The sequence below is a fragment of the Bactrocera latifrons genome, unplaced genomic scaffold (genome assembly GCF_001853355.1).
Source record: "Bactrocera latifrons isolate USDA-ARS-PBARC rearing strain unplaced genomic scaffold, ASM185335v1 scaffold_42, whole genome shotgun sequence".
NCBI classification, from domain to species: domain Eukaryota; kingdom Metazoa; phylum Arthropoda; class Insecta; order Diptera; family Tephritidae; genus Bactrocera; species Bactrocera latifrons.
Genome location: NW_017537068.1, coordinates 1,269,378 through 1,287,654, shown reverse-complemented (window position 1 = coordinate 1,287,654; position 18,277 = coordinate 1,269,378). Strand labels below are relative to the sequence as shown.

Genomic DNA, 18,277 nt, shown 5'->3' with positions numbered 1-18,277 from the left:
AAGCAAAACGCAATAACACTCGTAATTACGAGGTGGGAATAAAAATGAGATTAACAAGAAGACATATTTATATATTTTAATTGTTAAAATTTAACTGTTTTATTTTTTTGTTAAATATTGATTTGTTCTAATTATACTCTTGCAACCAGTTGCTACAGAGTTTTGTTCACCTAACGGTTGTACGTATCACCTAACACTAAGCGAGATAGATATGGGGTTATGTATAATATGTATAAATGATCAGGCTGACGAGGAAAATTTTAATCCGGTTGACTGCCTGTCTGTCCGTAAGTCTGTGCGTGCAAGCTGATTTTGACAGTTCGAGTAAAAATCGAGATATCTCGAAGAAACTTTGTATGTGGGTTCCTTAGTACAAACAAATTTCTAGTTCATAGATGGGCGTAATCGGACTACTGCCACACCCACAAATTGTCTTTAACAGAAAACATATAAAGTGCCATAACTAAGCACTAAATCAGGATATAAAGCAGTAATTTGGTACGGAGGATCGCAGTAGCAAGTGGCACCAGGAGGCAAACATTTTCGAAAACCTGGACGTGGCTCCGCCCTCTAATAAGTTTAATGTACATATCTTCAAAATCACTTACGCTACAACAACCAAATGAGTACAAATTTTTAAGGAACTTGCTAACAACTACTAAAAGTGAGATAAATTAGCAACTAAATACGCAAGAGGCATTAAATTTGACCAAAGAAATGGGTGGCGAAAAGTTTCTGGGAGCCGGTTTGAAAATTAAACGATGGGCGTGACACCGCCCATTTTTGGTGAAATCACCTATCTCGGGACTCTACACTCTGATTTCGACCAAATTTAGTAGCTGAAACACATTCTTATGTCACACTCTGAAAATGGACGAAATCCATATAAATCCAGTATTAAATTTCATTTGATTCCTTCAATTTCCAGTACACAAATAAAGACGGGTTTAATACAATAGGATAAAACTTTGCGGGAATAGGGTTCAAGCTGCAAGGTAACGAATATTTAGGCCCCGGTACCTAAAGTTGACTTTTGATCGAAAATGTTGGTCAATGTGTGTTATATTAGGTGTGATCAAAAAGTATCGCGAATTATGTGTTTCTTCAAGAATTATTTATTATATATAAATATATATTTTGTCCCCTTCAAAGTAATCCCCATGAGATATTATACACTTGTGTCAACGGTTTTTCCAATCTTCGAAGCACTTCAAAAAATCATTTTTTTTATCTTCTTCAGCTCCTCCTTCGATGCCGTCTTTACTTCGTCAAGAGAAGCATAATGTCGTCCTTTCATGGGCCTCTTCAGTTTACGCGTCAAGAAAAAGTCACAGGAGGCCAGATCTGGGGAATACGGTGGCTGCGGCATTATTAGTGTGTTGTTTTTGGCCAAAAAGTCGCTCACAAGCAACGATGTGTGAGCAAGGGAGTTATCGTGGTGCAAAAGCCAATTTTTGTCACATCTTCTCGGCCTTCTGAGAACATTTTGTACGATAAACGTTGCTTCGGTCCAATGTAGCTTCTCCGTATGCCACAGTCAAAATTCGGAATGCATCCGCGCACTTAATTTCGTTTTTCACACAAAATTTGATGCAGGTTCTTTGATCCATTTTTTTGAATAGGTAAAAATCGAAGACGATCGAAAACACGCGCAAGCAAAGCAGCTGTCAACAATTAAATGAACATTCAAAATGGCCGAGCTTATCGGCATAAGTGAGAGACATTGGTACCAACATAACGCCACAAAAAATTCGAAATTCGAATAAACGTAACCCGCGAAAATTCAAAATTTCCGATACTTTTTGAACACACCTGGTATATAACAGAAATTAAGCGGTAATCTTTTTTGTATAATGGTATGTCGGTATGTCAAAAATGGGTTAAATCATCATTCATGAATTAGATCCCCATATACTTATATAAAAGTTTTTGAACTTCCGGGCGACTTTGTATCACATGTATCGACCAATATGTGAGTTATTCCAATGAACATAACATAGCGTGTTTATGAAAGTGTATCTTTGTGCCTAAAATAGATAAATTTTAACATAAAGTTGACTTTACACTTTATGATTGCTTTTACACCTTAAATTATTTCCCTGGTTTTGATTCTTTAAAGTTGTAAAAGTATAAAATGTTCGGTTGTACCCGAAATAAGCGCTTCCTTACTTTTTCAATATTGTTTTTATTATAATCTTGCAACATGTTGATACAGAATATAATAGCTTTGTTCACCTAACGCTTGTTTTTATCTTTACTGTAGTAGTCACCGCTTTCGCGGTTCTAGCCGACATAATTATTTTATTTTGTAATAAGTTTTGGTATATTATAGCATGACGTTTTTTGAGTACTGAATATTTTTCTATTAAGAACAAATATAATCGCATTGAATAACGAAAATATAATCAGTTCTTTTTTGTGCCTATTGCCGTTATTTGTTTCTTTTTTTTATTATTTTTTTTTTAATATTTTTTTTTTTGAAATTTGAGTTTATAATTAAATAATAAATATAAGTTTATTTTCGCATTAGTTTTTTATTTACAAGGCCTTTTTTGCGTCATAAGGTTTTCTTTTACAAACGTATATATTTGCTTACTTTTATGCATAGTTTTTCTCACACTTTTAATTTAAAATTAACGAGTTTTTATAAAAGTAATTTATTTGTAATTGTTATATGAGTTATTTATTCTTCCCACCGATGTCTCATTTAAATACTAATTTATAGCCAATAACAACTTACCAAAGCTACAAAAAAAGATACCTATACAATAAATTGCTAAGCACCTCATCTTAAATTCCACATTATTCGCCTTCTAATCGCTTAATGCTTTTCGTAGGTTATTTGTGACAGTATCAAGTACTCTACGTGTGCGCATATATTTAGCTCAGCTTTGGCTTGGCGTCATTCGAATTGATAATTTTTAATTTCTTGCAAGGTGTTGTTGTTTTTATTCTCTTTTTCAGTTCTTTTTTTATTTTTTAACGGGCGTGTTCCGGAGATTACTTGAAAAACTTGAAAAAATCACGTTTGAAGTCAAGTTGTATGTGATTATAATAAGTGCACACATGTCTGTACATATAGACGCTACATTATAATTATATTGATTTGTAAACAACAACAATAATGCAGTGGGAAAAAATTCGTTCAAAGAGGCGAAGGTTGTATGCAAATAACTAGACGACAGATTACTAGTAGAAAAACTTCATAAATTATATCATAATTAGTTGTTCTTATATACACACATACATTGTAATATGGTATGTACAGATATGTGTATAACTATAATTTTAATAATCAGAAATTAATGTGGAATTTTCGTTGCCTTCTATGACAGGTCAATGTGAACAAATAAGAATTCATCGGATGTTTATAGCGGTTTCTATCTAGCAATTATAGAGAGCCGAATCATTCTTCGAGATTCGACATTGATATATTTGATTTTTACGCCAAATCAATATTTCCTCAAGATTTATTTGAGATTTCCATATATTATACATATGTACACATATGTATATTACTTTGTTATAGTCGTATAGGCAAAAGTTCAGACAGAGACACATACATTTCGACTTTACTCACATGGTCTTTATAAAATTTATTTTCTAAATAACGTTCGTCTAGCTTACGTATTTTTCGAGAAACTTTATGTTAGAAAGAAGTAGGGGAGTTTTATAATTTTTATATTTTATTCATATTTAATGATTTGAATGTTAAACCTCCCAAACTCGAATCATCATAATCCACAAAAAAACTTCGAGTTAGAGATACTTCGAGTTAGGGAAGGAAATTTATATGAAATTTGACTTTTATTGCCAATTTGAGTTTAAGTTAGGGAGAACTTTGAATTATAGAAGTTCGAGTTATGGAAGTTCAATTGTATTTAGTTATGACAGACCGATAAGGACTCTATCTGGTTAAGAATGGAACCAGAACAAGCAGTATTTCAAAATCTTTCTTAAGGCTATATTTTGAGGAAGACAGTATTTTGGCATTAATTATGCCCATTATTTTAACTGAGGTCGTTGAACACGTTTACAAGATGATATATAGCTGGTATGAGTAAAAAAATTTAAGTTGAGAGATAAGAATCAGGTTGGGTGTAGCAAAAGTCGTTAAAGCGAAAATGTGAGTAGAATGTAAGCAGGTTCTAGGGTTAGTGGGCGTTTGCTATCGTTTAGTTTTGAAATGAATTTTTGAAACATAACCTTTCATAAAGTATACATATGTATGTAAATATGATAATGTGTTCGCCACGTCTTGGACACTAATGAATCGAACAAACAACTGGTACAAATAGTAAAAACTGGCGTAAAGTAATCAGAGATATAAGCAGTTTAATCGTGTTCATCAGGTATCAACATAAATATTTTATAATATTGAATAAAACGGTATGATTTTATGTAAGTATACATAACGTATTTGTTGCTGATTTCATATGTAAATTTTCAGCCAGAAACAGTGCGAGCAGAAACAGTGTGACCAAAGAGATAGTGCATCGAAGACGGCTGTTGTATTTCAGCTTATTTAATTAGAGATTAAAAAAAACTAAAAAAGAGTAAGGAACGAACGTTTGGAACGAACTATGTAATATATTCTTGTCATTTTGATTATGTGTTAGTGATTTGTTTTGCGGCAAATTTTGCAATTACGCACAAAATATATATATTGGTTTTGTAGTTGTTTGTATAACGCATGTAAATACATTTTTATTTTATTTATATATATATAAATAATATTAATAAATACGCACCTACATATGTATGTGCTCCTAGACCGATTTTCGAAAATGAGTATTTAAAAACCGCAAGCGATAAAGAAATTTCTTTTTTGCGGCAATTTTATTAGCATCTAACAATAGAAACCACAAAGGCAGAAATGAAGCATAAATTTTGTTTTATTTGTGTATGTGTATATACTTACTTACATACCAAATTCTCTCAAAAGTTTGGCAGCAAGGGCATTTTTTATGCCAACATGCAATAAAACAAATAAGTTTGAGTATGCGAGCAGTTGTAGGTTATGACCAAAAGTTGTATGTTATGTATATATGTATGTACATATACGTAAATATTATACAATATAAAGCATAAGTGTTTGTATGTATTTTTGTATATTTTAACATTCGGAAAAGCATTGCGAATCTAGCATGTTTACATGAAAATTTACGCAACTGTCATAGATCATAAAAGCAGACAGGCTTACATAAAAATAAATAAGTATATACGCATGTGTGCGTCCATGTAAACATTTGCACTGTAGCGGGTGTAAATTTTAAACAGTCCGCATTAATTTATGGCTTTAAAGTGAAAAACTTTTCACAGTTTTCTTTGTGGCAGCGTTTGTTTGTGTGTATTTATGTAAGTTGCTCAGTCAATGTCGAGTCATCCGGGCGTATGGTGTGGATAAATGCGACAGACGTTTAATGACAGATAAATAAATGATACATATATACACAAGCACATCCATACACACATAAATGAATACGTATGTATGTGCATATATGAGTACATATGCATACATAAAACTTAAGCGGCAGCGAATTGCCTTAAACAATTGTTCTATTCCTTCCTTCTAACTGTTGCTTAATTTGAGGTAGAACAAATGTATTTTATATATGTAGAGTCACTGCACTCCTTTTTTATTTTTGAACGCCTAAAGAAGTAAACAAATTCCGTATTGGAGACTGTAATGGCATCAACAGCCAGTGAAAAGTCAGAGAATCGGAATGATTGCCGGTTGCAGCGACATTGTGGCAATAACAAATGCACACTTTAGCGCCTATGTGTATAAAACAAAAATGTATGTAAAATCCGCCGCAATACATATAATTTCTATATTATTTTTTCCGCATACTTTGCACACAAGCGCCACACATCCAAACAAATTTACATAATTACACACACATACATATACGCATATATGTACATCAGTGTGCAACTTCAAGTACAATGTTAAGCAAATATAAACAAAGTTTTGTTATGCTAGCTACTTAAAGCTTTTAGAGCACAGCTAAAGATGTAACATAAATTACATTAGCTAAGTGGTGGCGGCAATTAAGAATGCCAAATACACTCTAAACTTTGTTGCTCTTGGTTGTACTTATTGTTATTATTATATTGTTGTGTTTGTTGTTTTTATTTTTTTGTTGTTGTTACTGTTTTGTTTTTCGTCTTTATTGTTGTTTTTTTCATAAGAGTTGTTGTAGACGGCGCTCATGCTACTTACAGTAGTTAACCAGAATATGAAACGCGGAAAGGCGAGCCTTCACGTAGCACTTCCAGCTGAGGTCGGCCAGAGGGCGGAGGCGCTGACGCTGCTGCGAGATGAAGTGTAAAAATGCTGCTAATGTGCTGGTTTGTTAATGTTGTACTTTTTGTTTGTTTTATGTGCGTATTTTGCTGGTGTTTTTTATAAAATAATTTTTGTGGTCATACTTTAGCGTTGATGATAGCGCTGATGCTGCTGATAATTACGCTAAGTAACCAAGATAAGCATAAATACATGTACATATATACACACACACATACAATATGTATATAGTATATAACTTTGCATGCGCTTAGGCTTATGACTTCTTCTCCAAGGTTAGTTGACGTAAATGTTTAATGTTTCGTAACACCCAAAGTAAAATAAAACAAGTAAGGAAGGGCTAAGTTCGGGTGTCACCGAACATTTTATACTCTCGCATGATAAAGTGATAATCGAGATTTCATTATCTGTCATTTACATTACATATTTTTCTTTTTTGCTGTAAAATTAATTATATTAGAGCAATTTGTGTACTTTGAGTATTGAATTGTATTTTCATTTATTTTAATTGCATTGAAGAGTTATAGTCCGATCACGACAATTTTTCCACAAGGGATACCTCAGCTCAAATACCGTATTTGTGTAAAGTTTTATTCCGCTATCATCATTGGTTCCTAATGTATATATATTATACAGAGAGGGCATCAGATGGAATTCAAAATAGCGTTATATTGGAAGAAGGCGTGGTTGTGAACCGATTTCACCCATATTTCGTACATGTCATCAGGGCGTTAAGAAAATATTATATACCGAATTGGATTGAAATCGGTTGAGTACTTCCTGAGATATGGTTTTTGGTCCACCAAAACGCCACGCCCATTTTCAATTTTTAATGAAAGCCTGGGTGCAGCTTCTTTTTGATATTTCTTCCGTAAAATTTAGTGCTTCTGACGTGTTTTGTTAGTCGGTTAACGCACTTTTCGTGATTTTCAACACAACCTTTGTATGGGAGGGGGGCGTAGTTATTATCTGAATTCTTTCAGTTTTGAACTGTATATGGAAATGCCTGAAGTAAACGACTCTGTAGAGCTTGGTTGATATAGTATTGTTTCCGAGATATGTACATTAGGAGACGGGGCCACGCCCACTTTTCCAAAAAAAATTTCGTCCAAATATGCCTCTCCCAAATGCGATCCTTTGTGCCAAATTTCACTTTAATACCTTTATTAATGGCTTAGTTATGACACTTTATAGGTTTTCGGTTTTTGCCATTTTGTGGGCGTGGCAGTGGGCCGATTTTACCCATCTTCGAATTTAGCTTAGCTTTTACAGCTTGCACGGACGGACGAACGGACAGACAGACATCCGGATTTCAACTCTACTCGTCACCCTGATCACTTTGGTATATATAACCCTATATCTGACTCCTTTAGTTTTAGGACTTACAAACAATCGTTATATGAACAAAACTATAATACTCTCTTTAGCAACTTTGTTGCGAGAGTATAAAAATTTATCTACTGTATTTCCTTCTGTATAAGTCTATTATATAATAGAATTCGTATAAAAACAAAAAATCCACAAATAGTAACCGATAAGGACTTTTCTTCTGATTATATTTACACTTTACTTCTTATAATTGGGTGATTATAATCTTGTTGCAGGCATGGTTGACTGATTTTTTAAGATCAGATTTGCATCTTGGTACTTTCCTGAAAAATCCAGGATCTCGCCTCCGAACAACACGCATACATATTTATTTTGCGAATGTTTGTTCATGACAAAAATTCACTTTTTGTCGTTCAAAAAGCTTAACTGAACATAGGTGACGCCGAGTAGTTGTGTTGAAACCGTAGTATTATCATGGCTGTTTTGTTTTTTTTTTTAGATTGAGGTTGGGTTCAAAAACACCTCCATCTGTTTGTGAAGAACGTTAAGTTAGTTAGGCATCCTATAAATATTTTTGCCAAATGAAACAGTTAAGTTCTGCAAAGCTCATCATATAATATGACCTGTTTGTAAAATAGTATTGAATTTTAGCAAAAAGAAAATTTTTATTAGAGCAGTGATTGGTAACAGATATTTTAATAAAATTATTAAGATTAAAAACAAATGTATATGTAAGAGAACGTTTCTAATTTCGTTTGATTTCTCTCTCTGCTTTATATTATGATATTATATTTTTAGGATTAATACTTTTACGTTTTGTACGACCGATAATTTATTTAAGTTGTTTCGAATTATAATAACACTATGTATTCTAATACATGTAAGTGCACACATTTCACTTGGTTAGAGTTCTTTGAGGAAAATGTACTTTCCTCGAGCGATATTTGTAATGGATCTACGACATACATATACATACGACGTACATACATATGAATCCTAAAAGCGCAACTTCATACCTTTCCTAGGAGGAATGGAACTTTACGAGAACTCATTTTAAGTTATTAATGCATAGCAACATTGAGGACTTCTTCCCAAATTTTGTATTAAGCTCATTTTTATGGCATCACTTAATGCCGTTGAGTCCACACTCAAACTGAAGCTGGAATATAACTTCTTCAGTATCCATTCCAAAGACTCAGTGATAGTTGTATGCAATCTACAAAAAATTCTGTGGCAAAAGGTTGTTAAGGCCAAAAATAACTTTCTTACTAACTTCTCCATTTATTTTGCGGTTGTATCTAACACATTTCTATTTTGCTCTTCATATTTGTAATGTATCTGTTTGTCTATAATGAGACCATATAAACACCTGTTTTATTATTAGAAATATGATTCGAATTCCATAAAACTACGGAAATGAGTAAGGCCTGCTAGAATTATAACTGAGATGACTAATGTATCAAATATTGTACGATGGTGCATATCTATTTGTAATTTGTAAATATATAATACCACAAAAATAATATAACGCTTCGATTTGCGATATTAAGACAATAGGGCGAAAATTTAGTAAGCACATTTTTAACAAGGTGCGGTTCTATGATTCTTAGCAAATGTAGAGAGTGAAACATATATTTAAACAAGCTTCAAAAAATAACTTAATGAAATTATATCTTTGAATATTTAAAGTATAAATACAATTTTAGTAACTTATAGAGTAGTTTACTATTAAAATTATTGTAACTTGTTTTAGGGATAATCTTAAAAATAAAACTAATTATTTTTTTTTTTTAAGTCTTATCCTTTAATCGCTTAAACTATACGATTCTATATAAATTTAAGGCAAGATTTTAAAGGTTTAGGGTGTGCCTTTTAGCAGACGAAGCGCGGATTTTTCCATGAAGACATACGTTCTTTTTTTCTATTTCTATTTTCAGTTAAATAAAAAAAAATAGGAGTCTACATAATGTTGAGTGGGAATAAAGTGAAAAAAGTTATCACAATTTAAATAGTTTTAAACTGAATTCCTGTTTAATACATTTTAAATAGTTTCTATTAGAATTCAAATATCAGTCGGATAAATTAAACTCTTGCAGTAACAATCGATTTGAAATTTATTCTTTTTTACGTCCACCCTAATATTTAACACATAAAAGTAATTATAAACACATACATACATACATATATAAAATTCAAGTAATATATTTCATACAATATAGGGCTCTGCCGCACTATATTTATAACTTCTCCACACTTCTATAATTGTCGGCTGTAAAAGTTCAATACTCTTCTAAGCTTGCTCCATAGATTATACCTTATTTTTTCCAATAAAAAATTATATTATTTACACACTTAAGTAAACAAATAAAACTGCCTAGAATTCTGAAACACATGTATGTATATGTGTCGGTCAGGCAAGTACCGTTAGTAATAATCATAGGTGAGTAAATAACTAGCAACACCATAACTACAACAATAAAAATTTTCTTTAGGGAACTGTGGTTTCGTAAGAAATATTATTTTACTCAAGCAATACCTTTGCGCCACACACCTTTTTATGAAAATATTTAAGTATATGTATTGATGCATATTTGTATATATATATATGTATATTCATACGTGTGTTTGTGTGCGAACTATGCTTATCTTCCAATTGATTTCCTTGATAAAAGCCGTTGAAAAATGAGCACAGTGTTGATAAGATAGTACATTTCTATTTCAGTATACTCACACACATGCTACACATTCATTCATACACACAACAAGCGACCGCACAATCGAATGCATTGAGCAACACTTTGGCTTTTGTTAATACCCAACATTAATGTTTGTTTACAATTAATTTTTTTCTCTCTTCGTTGTTGTGTTTTGTGCTTTATTTAGAACTATGCGCACTTAATTGCGTTTGTGAGGTGAAATGAGTTCATAAATGCAGCTGACTATTAGCTAAAGATGGGATTTATTACGTTTGTTGAAGCGGTTATTTTCAAACTGCAAAGCCAAGTCAATATTTGTGCAAGAAATAAAGAAAAATAAAGAAATTCACTCAAAGTCAACAATTTGTGGGTAATGAGTGTACCACAATGGGTTTTACGGTGTGCTGGAGTGCTGATTTTGCAATTTTATGGCCATATTTGGTTTTACTTGGAGTTTCTGTTTATGTATGTATGCCATATGCAAGCTTTATATCTGTAGAAATTGTTAAGTCAACGTTCTTCTAAACTTAGCGCACTTTTATATTTAATTTTTTTTTATTTATAACTAGATATCGAACTTTTTTGTAACAAGAAACTGAGACTGTGTGTCGTATGTAATCGTACTTCTAACAACTACTGAAAGGTATTATTCAATTCTCTGAACTATACTCGTAATAACTAGAATAAAAGCGGCTTATTTCTCCAACTAATCACTGGTATTGCATAAAGTGGCAAACGGAAAGGTAGATAACTTAGTTTGTTGCTCTCACTATAACGAGCAAAGAAGTGGCGAATATACATAATACAATCGCAGTTATATGCTCTTCAATTTTTAACAAAACTTTAAATTCAAATGTGAAATTCTGTGACCTTTGAAAGTTTAAATGAACATGAAATAGAGTTTGCTTGAATGTAATACTGTTTTAGCTCAGTGAGTAATGCCCTATATTTTCATTTTAATCTAAGTAATAGTCTCGGATATACAGCCTTTAGATCTTGTGGACTTGAGGCTAGCTATGCTAAGTGCGCCGTCTTTAAACGCGTTTTTCTCGAAACTGTAGACAGATTTAGTTCGAAATGTGTACACATTTTTAAAATAACATTCTCTAGTTATTGAACGGAGGGTTTTCTTTTTATTCCAATTTTTTTTTTTAACCAATAAATGGCGGTAATTTGACCAAAAAATGAAATTTTTTGTTCAAAGTCTGAGAAAAGATGGAAAATTTTAATATTTTTTTATTTCCTTTGTTCAAAAACGATATTTATATATGTATTAATGGAGTATGTTTAGTTTCTTAATTTTAGATCAACCAATAAGTTATGCTGTCCACGGCGAGAGCACTGTTTTTGTGAGACACCCAGGGAGATGAGTTCTGAGATGATTGATTTTTCAACATTTTTATATTTAAATTTCAGGAGACATTGTTCAATCAATTCCTATAGCATATATCCGAAATGGTGGATCCAAAAGGTGACCTGAAGAAGCATGGTTATATATTTTTAAAAAACTTTCTTACTGCAGAATAGTTGATATTCTATATTCTAATCCTTTGCTGCATCGAGATTTTTTAAGAGCTCGTAAACAATCTGCTAAGGTTCTCACTTTTGTCTATGGTTCTGTCGTATGGCACCGTTTGCGCTATCTGGATAAGATTTAAATCTTAAGGAGCTCATCGAGTTGCCGGTTTAGGTTAATAAATTAGTTAAGATCTCTTTTTCACTTTATAAGTATACTAGTATTTATACAATATCTAAAAGAAAATTAAATTATCACTCAGGCATTTTTGTGGAGGTAGATCTATGTATTGTCGTTTACTTTCTTTAAGAAGAGTAAATGTAACAATTAGAGATTCTTACTAAAAACCTTCTTGATCTTTTAGTGCTTGGTAGTGTGAGGAAATTTTGGTAATTAGTAATATGTAGCAAGTTTTAGCTTTAAACGAACTGCTATAGTTTTGGAGGAGATGAACTAAGGTGCGAGCACCAAAACTTAATATAACAGGTGAATCACTTTCAAAAGAGTCGAAACTATTTTACCGAAATGGGTCCAGACTTATTCATAGGTATAATTCTATGCATATGTTTTTACCATAAACAGTGTACATGTATTAAGTTTGCTACAAAGTTAAGGTTGAATTATAAGTGTCATAACCATAACTGTTTAAAACAGCTGATCGAACCAACTTTACGGGCAACACGGTTTTCAATTAGCGAAGCCCTACTATAACGGCACAACCAAACATATTAAATGAATTTTGTTACGGGTATGGCGTTATTGTATGGCGCCCATCGTTGAACCTTTAGCCAGTCTCTATATACGAAAAGTAGTCGCTCAGTTGTTGAGATAACGTTCTGAAAATTTGTATACGTTCTTTTCTTCAGTGAGGATCTTTATTTGTCGGAACCACTATAGAATATGGCTGTCATTGAAATTCATCGATCAAAATCAAGTCCCGGTATGAGTTTTTCTATTTCACAGGATACCTTCACGAAATTCGGTATAGAATTGCTAAAATCTCCAATCGATTAGTTTAGAGCTTACCAATTAGAACAACGAGGCTAGAAAGTATTAGCAAAACTTTTTCTATAGACACCTGCATTGCCGGAACTAGTTATAGCTTCTGTGTATCCGAAATTAATTTTGTTTCATTTTTTTTCATTTCGCATTAACAAAAACAATAATAAAGAGCAAAAGTTCATCACCTTTGCACGCCAAAAATACTTTTCATTGCAATCTTCTATTGCTTTTTATATCTTTTATTGTTGTTGCTGCTATTATTATTATTGCTGTTGTATTTGCCAGACAGCAGGCAAAGAGCGCTCGCCAACCTTGAGCTACTCGCACGCTCCACGCTCGAAAATAACAAAAGTAAACAGCGCAAAATAGAAAAATACAAACTAATAGAATAGGCAGACGAATGACTGCAGAAAGTGGAAAATGAGAAACAAAAATTTAAATGAAAGCAAGAAGAACATTTAACTGCAAATCTCGAAACTTTGCTAATTAAAAATACAAAATTATTTTCGACGCAGTGCAATGATGCGAATGCAAACTTGCAAATATGTTTACGTTCGCTTGTGTGAGTGTGTGTATGTTTGGGCGGTGGTGGGACTGTGTGCGTGCAAAGTAAAAGTGTAGCGACGTTGATAATAAATAAACGTCAGCAGTCAGGAGATAACTAGCAAAACAGTGCTAAATTCACGTTGTTGCCTCGTAAAAATTCATGATATCACATCAGCAGGTTGTTGTTGACTTTTACGTTGTGGACGGGGTCATGCGATAAGCGAAATGATACACTTGCTGGAAATACGGGTAAATGTATGGAAAAAAGCTCATTAAAACTTACACTAATTATCCACAAAATGCAGCAGGACAGCGCTGGTCGGATAACAGCACGTACAAAAACACAACACCCCAACAGCTGATGTTGCGTAGATGGAGTTGCAGTACGCCTGTCGGTAGCAGCTTGTCGTTGATTTCGCACGAGTGGGTGCGGACGCGCCAAATGAATATACAATGCAGCAGAGTTGGTCAGGTTTTTGCAACCCTAAGTAAGATAGATATATCACCTTCTATACATATGTATGTACGCGTATGTTCATACACTTTTTTTTAGCGGCTGGCTATGCCGCAATGCCCGAAGTTGCGCGCGTGTTGTTTGATGCCTATTGAAGGGTGCTTGTTCTTTTTGTTGTAATGTTTTGCTGTTGTTTTCTTTTGAATGGCAAACTTTTTAATGATGTTGCTGCAGCGCGCTTTGAGTTGTTGAGAAGAAAACGCACACACCGAAGAGAAAATTTTAAAACAAATAGCTGACTCGTATAACGGGCACAGCTAAGAAACTTCACAATTTTTTTGTTCTCATTTATTTCGTCTATTTCTTGCGCGTAAGTTAGTTTGCATGCAAGTTGTTTTCGTTGGGATTTTTTTCTGTGCTGTTTTTATTTATTTGTTTTGCAATTTGATTTCTTGCCGCCTTGCCACGTGCAACAGACGCGGTTGGCATAAAACTGTTAACAAATTTGTCGATTTTTGTTGCAATTTGTTTGCCACGAAGGCTTTTACTACTGAAATTAAAGAAAATTCTGTGAATGAAAGGCGAAAACTTTTTTTCATTAATTGCGCGTTTGTTAAGGCATATGCGAGCTAACACGCGTCATTGCTTGACGTGTGTGCTTGTTTGGAAATGTGAACCGGTATGCTAGCTTTGCTAATTGACTGAGCTGGTGCGCTAATTAAGTTATTTAGATTTATATAAGATTATATAGATTTATATAAAATATTACTTGACTGATCGCTTGAATTAATTTCTTATATCCAATATTTTTTTGCATTAATTTATTATAATAATTTTTTCTCAAAAAACTATTAAAATTATTATAAACAAATTTCAATTAGTTGTATTTACTTTCTCAAATATTTTATTTACAATTTGTTCTTTATGTTTTAATTTCCTGGATAAAATTTCCGATGAAATAATGAAAGTCTTCTAAAGCAATCAATCATTTATTTACATACATATATAATTTTTGTATTCTCTTGAGCACGACTTCTGTCGTTTTAGATAATTTTCTATTTAAAAATTATAATTACTTTGCTTGGCAAATTTATTATTTTTAAAAGTTTTGTTCAAGAAACAAATTACGAACCTTTCTTTTCAACAATTTTGCCTGAAGAAGTTTATTTTTCACTCTTCAACTTTTATATTGACAAAAATTAAATTATTCTGAACTTTTTCCAAAATAATTTTTCTTTAACTATTTTTAGTCTACATCTGAGCAAACAATTAATTTTTTCAGCTTAGATTGTCAAATTTTTTAAATAAATATTTTTTCTTGCCATAAATTAATTTTTTCCTTTTGCTTCTAAATTTTGTTAATGTTGTCTTTGAATGATTGAAATAAGTTTTCCTCCCCAAATTAAAAAAAAAAAATAAAAATAAAACTTAATTTATTTTTATTGAACATTAAATTTCATAATGTGGGCTTTTTAGAATTTTTGATTTATATACATACAGCATCTTTATAATTTTTTTTATTTCTGGCTTACGCGATTCCGAGAGAGAATAGTTTCTTATTATTGTTTTAAATAGTATTTTTCCAAAGATACTGTAATAATTTTTTATTAATTCCATTTATGTAAAATAATATATAATATGTATTTACATAAAATAAAATCGTGATTTATTTTGACATTTTAATAAAATTTTTATTTAATTCGAAACTAAATATGAAAGTATCTTTGCAAAATTTCAAACTGCAAGTAAATGTCTTTACATTGAATAAATTTTTTTATATATTTTTAATATTTATTTAAATATATTTGTTATATTTTTCACATTTATGTTTTAAAGTGTTTTTCTGCAAATCTAGGTTTATGTTTGTTTTTTGAAAATTTTGATAAACACTGGGGCAATGAATAAAACAACAAATATTTGTAATCTGCATACATATTTTTAACATAAAAAAAATTATTTTTCGAAATATTTCTAAAAATATAGTATTTTGAAAGAAACGTTTTATTTTTATTGCATACTTTTTTTAAACTCGTTTTTTCAGTTTTGATATAGAAAATTTTCATGAAAACGCAGTTCTGAAATTTTTGCAAACAATAAAAATTTGAAATGGCATGCATCTCCTACCATAGTTATGCAAAATATTTTGCTATTGCCGGTCTACACCCCGAAAGGAGTGATCAACAAACACACAAATAAACAACACGCTCCAGCAGCAACGGCTGCACAGCTGTGAAGTGGCTACGAGGCGTCAGCTGAAAGAGGCAGCGAATGGCGAGCGGCGCTACTGCAAAACAGAATAAAAACGTGCGTTCAGAGGAACCGGCCCGGCATAGAAAAATAGAAGAGCAAAAACAAAAAAAGAAACACACACAAGTAATGTTACGTATAGCTGATGGCTTGCCTGTTGTTGTTGTTTTATATAATTTTTATAATAACACATGCGTTTTTTTCATGTTGTAATTATGTTTGCGTTCGTATGTATGAATGTGTGTGCGTGTAGCAGCGTTCTTACTACCTCTTCCGTTTGTCCGCAATTATATTTCAAACAAGTTTTTCGCTTTTCACCCTCGAATTATGAGATCGAAAACGACCAATTTACACACACTCACTCACAAATTCACTTCGCTGTACGTATGTATGTTTGTATTCACCATACACTTCATATACACGTTACGACGGCCGTTTAATGCCTACTCGTCGCTGGCGTCGTCACACGCACGAGAAACTAAACACGGTCGCCGATACGTTTTGTATCTGCACGAATGCACGAATAGACGATTACAATTCGGCGTAGCAATAACGTCCACTCACGTTCACGTACACCGCTCAACTGCCAGCGTCAGCGCTGCCAATGCGTGTCTGTCCGTCCGCGGCTATGGCATGGCATACTTGTCGCTATCGGTGCAAATTGCGGAGAATCATCGTTGCGGCAGCACCAGTGACAGCAGCACAATCGTGAGATGATAACAAGAGCACGAGCAACGGCGGCAGTCAACAGTCAAAGCTAAATTTTCACGAGCGTAAATGTTTCCAGCGAGACTTTGCCAATTGGCGGCTCGTACATACTCGTGTATATGTGTGTGTGACAAGAGGAGCTGTTGCGCCACGAAATGCAGTTTCTCAGCGGGAGCTGAACTTGGCAAAGAGAGACAACTCACACGGGAGCGCACATCAGAGAGCGAGAAAAGTTCTATCTCATCTGCGAGAAGTGAAAACTTGGCGCACTTCGGGAGCATGTGAGTGTCTGCTGCGGCGCTTTGGTGTGAAACTTCGCTAAATAGTGGGTTGCTAATGTGCTCTCTGAGCGATGCAACTAACTGTTTTAGGCTTATCGGGTCGCATGTTTGTGTGTAAGCGTTGGCTGCAATTCCATTGATAAAGAATGCATTGCGAATTGACTGGGCGGCGAATGCTATTAACAAGCGGTTACCAATGCTTGAGGTGATTTAAGTGCTTAACGATTAAGATAGGTTATGTTAATTAAAGCTGTTGGTATTGGACGTTTTTTTACCAATGTCACGGTGAAATAGATTTTGCTGTACATACATTCAGTTTTTTATTCGAAGTATCACTGCAGAATGATCTGATTAGACATCAGTCTTAAGATAATATTCCGGAACAAATATGTAAAAAACATAAGCGATAATCTTAAAAAACTTTAATATGTTTAGAGTTCGTTTTGGTCATACTGTAGTTTGGGTTTGAAACACATGAATAATAGAAATAGAAGAGAGGTGAAGGTTTTTGAAAATAATATGTTGCCAAGTAAAAATTCTGCTCCCAATATAACATTGTCTTAAAAATTAACTCATACAGTTTATATTTCAATACATATTTTTAATATCGGTTTTAAAATAGACATTTTGCACAATTTATCTATAACTACGCTTAAATATTTATTTAACATTTGTAAAAGAATCTGGTCTCGATTTTATTTCAGACAATTTTTTTATAACTCATGGTGTGTTCAATGGAGAAAGTATTTTTGTTCCAGAAACTTGAAAGAGAGAGATTTGTTCAGGTGATAATATTGGCCAAAAATTTAATTCAACCACAACCTTAATGAAACGTGACGCGGAGTTGTTCCCTTATGTTTCATTGATTTTATGGAATAAATTCGCTTTGTTGTAGCGGTATAGATCGTTTATTAATAGTTTAGATGAATATGCAAAGTTGATACATAGATCAGACAGCAATGAAAAAGAAGTTATCGATAGCATAGTGCAGCGTATTTCCATTAATTACGAATATGGGAATTACTGAGGCTCGATTTTCTGTTCTGGAGACGTTTCACCTTCATCGAAAAATTTTGACGATTTACTCGTGCTTTCGCATTTACATTTTATATTTATCAAAATTATCATATATCAAATATTGCTCTTCAGCTTAAAAAAATTCAGATAATTTTAAGGATCTATAGTTGA

The 18,277-nt window shown here is 32.8% G+C and overlaps 1 protein-coding gene across 11 annotated transcripts in view; it reads right to left on the bottom strand.

Annotated features, from left to right (window-relative positions):
- LOC108972734 (insulin-like growth factor-binding protein complex acid labile subunit) overlaps positions 1-16,665 on the bottom strand; it is a 168,807-nt gene extending 152,142 nt beyond the window's left edge. For 2 of the 11 annotated variants that reach the window (XM_018939481.1, XM_018939477.1), the window contains exons 1-2: positions 15,978-16,665; positions 13,683-14,403 (exon numbers count right to left, since the gene is read on the bottom strand). The gene's annotated coding sequence lies outside the window, so the exon portion shown is untranslated. Of the gene's footprint in view, positions 1-13,682; positions 14,422-15,977 lie in introns of all 11 variants that reach the window. The other 9 variants (XM_018939483.1, XM_018939478.1, XM_018939479.1 and 6 more) reach the window with 9 other exon arrangements.
- Between the last annotated feature and the right edge of the window lie 1,612 nt (positions 16,666-18,277).